The sequence below is a fragment of the Nyctereutes procyonoides genome, unplaced genomic scaffold (assembly GCF_905146905.1).
Source record: "Nyctereutes procyonoides isolate TBG_1078 unplaced genomic scaffold, NYPRO_anot_genome, whole genome shotgun sequence".
NCBI lineage: Eukaryota > Metazoa > Chordata > Mammalia > Carnivora > Canidae > Nyctereutes > Nyctereutes procyonoides.
The window spans coordinates 63,189,480-63,194,984 of NW_026575142.1; the positions used below are offsets into that span (position 1 = coordinate 63,189,480).

Consider the following 5,505-nt stretch of genomic DNA (forward strand, 5'->3'; position numbering starts at 1 on the left):
AAACTCACAATGTGAGATCAAGAGTTGCATGCAGTACTGATGGGTCCAGCCAGGTACCCTTTAAACAAATATTTTAGAAGCTGCTGAGGTAAAATCGTTCTGGTTGTTTAAAACTGAAAAAATGAAACAAAAATCCAACAAGAAACTCAACAGAATTGTTGAGACTAGAGTCACTGGCTTAGTTTTGTCCACTACCTGAAAAGAAAAGAACAATTAAAAGAGTTTTACAATAGTTCATCATTCAGAATCTGTTACTGCACAGATTTTAAGATGTTTTGAGTCAGTTCCAGTATAGAAATAAGGCCAGACTGTTTCTTTAAGATAGTTAAAAATATAGAGATTTATCACTCAAATTGTAAAGGAAACCTCACCCAAGTCACAGTCTAAAAAAAATACCAATCTTTGTAGGTATTACTTTTGGCAGAAGATTAATTTTTCTAGGACCCAATGCAATGTAATTACTCAGACTACATCGTCCAACACCCCATAATCTGTCCTGCACTAAAACTGGTTGATTCTGATTCTTTCTCCTTCTGGAAAGAGAGTCTTTACAGACACCCATGATCCATTCAGGCTTGTCTTTCACTTCTACCTCCCAATACTGCTTGCCAGAATTATAACCTGTAGAACTCAGAACAGCTGGGGAGAGATAAAACCTCCTTGGGTTACGAGGTAAGTTATGTGCTTTAGTTCCATTATCACACAGTTTTTCTATCTTCTGAGATAATGAGCTTACGATGTGCTGTTTCACAATCTAGAATTAGATCCACCTGAAAACTCTTAATTTTCTTTAGGCCAGAATATTGTGGAGGAAGATGGTAACCATATTCCTTTATTGGAATAAAAAAGGTTCAGGGGACTTTAAGGTTCCATATCTACAGTAGATACTTTTAATATCTGTCAGTAATTCCAGCTCTGACTTCAGATATTTGCCCTCTATTTCCTTTGAGAGATATTTTAATGTAGAAAGATAACTTGAAAATGTTGTTTTCATTTAGTTTTGCTAAAATATCCATTTCTCCATCTTGTAATTGCCGTAAGAACAATCTCTCGCTCATTTTTGAGAAACAACAAAAGTTGCTCAAATTCAGACTTTATTTCTTCTCTCCTACATTGTACCTTCTTCAGTTCCAATGATTTTCTGCTTTGCATGATTATCACTTTTTCGACTTGTTCTATTCTCTCCTTCCACGGTTCAATGCAGTTCTGCAATCTTTTCCTGTGATGGGGAGCAGCCTTCTCTATGGGCCAAATATAGTGATTCCGGTGAAGAGTGGAGAAACTACACTGCGGACATAAAACTTCTAGGTCCTTCTGACAGCAAAAGGTCAAAACTTGATTGTTTTTCACATGCAAGTTTCTCTTCCTTCCTCTTCCTCTTGCTTCTTATCTGTAGTAGCTTAGCAATTTAAATCAAATTGCCCAGTTGGGGATTGTTGGTGAATTTCCTTTCTGGAGGGTTGTGATGGCAAAAGGGGAAGGGGAAAGTATCACTTAGATCTTTCCAGGACATACTGATGCAGGAGAGACAGAAGTTATGCCTACAGTTAGTGGTCACTGGCTCTTTGAAGTAGTCCAGACAGTGGGACAGCTAGCCCCCGTTTGGAGGTCAGCCAGGGCTGTTATGGACTCCACTGGGCTGTGGACAAAGGTGATGGGTAAGGTAATATGTCCTTTAGCAATGCCTGGTTCTCTAGCACACAACACCCAGCAAGCAGTGGCTATCTTCCCAAAGACCTTGAAACCTGACCAGCTTTCCGTTTCACTGGATTGGCGTGTTGTCAGTAGCCTTCACAAACCTGTTTATCCCCCAGCCTTTAGCTCTAGAGCTTGCTGCCCAGAATACTCCACAGGCTGCAGTCTGTTGCACGCTAGAACGTATTAGCTGGGATGCTGTTCTTCTCACTCAATGATGTAAAGTCAGGCTTAATGACTTTCCTATTCAAGAAAGTACTTTTAGGTCCAAAACTAGGAATCTTTCCTTATTATCTTCATGTTCATCTTCATCTGGCTTTGGTCTTGTTTGTTTGATCATGCTTCACGGGACTGCCACTTTGCAGATATTGGGTTTATTAGCAAACTGTGGGCTCAAGACTTCAGTGAAAGAAATAACTACAGACGTGAGGGAACAGCAAGACCCAGAGTTAGAAGTGGGGCCTGAAGATATGACTGAATTGTTGCAATCTCATGATCAAACTTGAAGAGATGAAGAGTCAGTTGCTGTTTATGGACGAGAAGAAAAAAGTGGTTTCTTGAGATGGAATCTACTTCCGGTTAAGATGCTGTGAAGACTGCTGGTGCAGACGACGCACGCCCCGGGACCCTTATGTTTCATTAGAGGAGTCAATAGAGACGGTCTAAATTGGGTCTAAATTGGATAAACCAAGAAACAGATTTATGACAGATTAGATGAAACTACCACAAAAACCCTAAAACTAAAAATATAATTATCAAAAATCATGTATTGAGTAGTACAAGATATAATATGAAGAGACCAGATTTTTCATACTTAATGATGAGAAGACAATAGATATGATCAGAATTGATTAACCTAGAAGTAGGCATAATATCAAATTAATGACAATTCACAAGAAAAACCAAATTTTGAAATTGTTGGTTGCCCCTGGGCACTGGGGAAGAAGAATTATGAGAGGGAGAGTGGGGAGTGAGGGTTTTTTTGTTTTGTTTTGTTTTTGTTTTAGATTTTATTTATTTATTCATGGGAGACACAAAGAGAGAGGCAGAAACACAGGCAGAGGGAGAAGCAGACTCCCTGTGAGAAGCCTGATGCAGGACTTGATCCCAGGACCCCAGGATCACAACCTGACCCAAAGGCAGATGCTCAACCTCTGAGTCACCCAGATGCCCCAAGATCGTTTTATATTCACACAAACTGTTTATTTATCTCTAACAATTCTTAAGAAAGTAAAACTGATCACCAGTTCCAGCATGTGGGAGGTCTCCCCACACCACCAAGAAGTTGTCTGACACCAGTTGATTGTGCTAAAATTCACACTATCTACACGGAGAGAACATCAGATCCCTCAGGTTAAGGACTCAGACCTACAAGACTGCCTCCTCCTAACCCAACTTCAACAGCCAATTACAAATCCAAATTATCACTTCTGCTTCTGTCCAACTAACTGGACTGGAGGTTCCTATCCCCCCCCCTTGGGTTCCATTAATCTACTGGAGTTGCTCACAGAAGTCAGGAAACCAGTTTATTCACTGGATTACCAGTTTACTACAAAGAACATCAAAGGATTGAATCAACAGTCAGATGAAGAGATACTAGGTTGAGGTACAGAGCAAGCAAGCTTCTTTCTGTCTTCATCGAGTTTGGGGAACACGTTGGTTGGCACCTGTGGGCCACCTGTGCCTCCCAAGCTCTTGGAACTCTTTCCTTTTAGGTTTTTACATTACATCCACATGCTTAAGTCATTGACTTTTGGTCGTTGATTCAACATCCATTCCCTCTTCCCTTCCCAGAAATCAAATGAACCTGAGAGTTCCAACTTTTGCTCTCTTGGTTCCCTTGGCAACCAGCCCCCACCCTTATGTGCTTTCCTAGCCACTCATTAATATAAGAAAGACATCTTCATTGTTCTCATCACAGGAAATTCCAAGAGTTCTAGTTGCTCTGTGACCAGAAACAGGAAGAAAGACAAACAGTGACCATATATATAAGTTTATAATAAATCATAATATCAGAGGAAGTTTCTATTATTCCTGTGTACAACTGAAGAAGAAAAAAAACATAAGAAATGTTAGTGAAAACATGGAGAAATTAGAACACTTCGTACATTTTTGGTGGAAATGCAAAATGATGCAGCTGCTACAAAAAAAAAGAATTGCCATGTGATCCAGCAATCCCACTTCTGGGTATATGTCCAAAGAAGCTGAAATTAGGATCTCAAAGAGATATCTGCACTCCCATATTCACTGTAGTATTATTCGTAACAGTCAAGGCATGGAAAAAATCCAAGTGTCCATCAACAGAAGAATGAGTAAGGAAAATGCTACATATCGGTACAATAGAATGTGAATAATATTCACTCTCAAAAGAGAATGAAACTCTGCTCTATACAACAACATGAATGAATCTGCTAAGTGAATCTGCTAAGGACATTATGCTAAGTGAAATAAGTTGGAAACAGAAGAACAAATACTGCATGATTCCACTTATGTGAGGTATCTAAAATAGACAAATTCATAGAAACAGAGAATAGAATGGTAGTTACCAGGGGCTGAGGGAGGAGGGAGACAGGGAATGTGTTGCTGTTCAAAGGATATAAAGTTTCAGGTATGCAAGATGAATAAATTCTAGAGATCTGCTGTACAACAATGTGCTGACAGTTAACATTACTATATTGTGTACTTAAAAATTTGTTAACAAATTTGTTAAAATTTGGCATCTTGTGTTCTTACAACAGTTTCAAAAATTAAAGACATATGGAAACAAACGAAAAAGATTAGAGGGAAAAAATGGACTTGCCATAAGTCACACAGCTAATTAAATGACAATGTTGAAGCACAAACCCAGGTCTCCAGTTGTCAATTTTTGTTGTTGTTTGCAATCAAAAAACAATAAAAAAAAAATCTAAGCACCATTTAAGTGAGTCATTTTATTGTGTTTGTTGTTTTGTTTTCTTCTAAGTTGACAACATAATTTGTAATAACTCCATCTTAATCGATTCTCCCAGAACCAGATTTGGAGACAAGATTCAAGTAGTAGTTTCTTAGGGAGAAGATTATGGAAAATAGCAGTATTCAGTAACAATGCTGAGAAAGGCAAAAGCAGGAAAGAGAAAAAAAAAAAAAAGCTGTGTTATTAAGCAGGTTACCACTGCAGGAAACTAGAGTGGATTTTTTGAGGGACCCAGGAAAGAGCTTGAAATACACACTCCAGAGTTACTCCACCCACTGGTAAAAAAGTTTAAATATTGATCTACTAAATGCTCCTGATGAGGGGAGATTAGGTTGGGGATGTTTGTTACTTGGCATTTCCTGCCAGCCCTCCAACAGGACAGGATTTGGTGGGTTCACATGCAAGTTGGGCCTGATGTACAGGTGTGGTAGCGCAAAGGACAGAGGGGCAAGAATCTGCTACAATCTCCCAACTAGACTGCATCATTCCTTGTGCGCAGAATCCAGATCTTGCTCTTTATTTCTTCCACCTAGCCCACGGCTAATATTGAACAAATACATAATATTTCATTGGATTAGAACACTCAGGCATTCTGAACTCATCACTGACTTAGCAGACAGTCTTATTTTACCAAAAGTGAGAAGAGTTTTGTTTATAGTCTGTCACCAAATGCAAAGGTTTTCCTTGTAGCATCCATTCCTCACATGCTGTTTTACAACCAGTGTGGGTCTAGAAGTAAGATTTTATCAATCTGTGATAAAATAAGATAAAAAATTAATAATTTCAGAATTTTGTGAAATTTACAGCGGTTGGCTTAAAGAATATGATTAGAAATTGACTGTGTCCTGTGTTTTTGG

The 5,505-nt window shown here is 38.8% G+C and overlaps 1 pseudogene; it reads right to left on the reverse strand.

The window, feature by feature from the left end:
* Positions 1-237: 237 nt before the first annotated feature.
* LOC129498472 (tripartite motif-containing protein 60-like) lies at positions 238-5,131 on the reverse strand (annotated as a pseudogene).
* Positions 5,132-5,505: the final 374 nt, after the last annotated feature.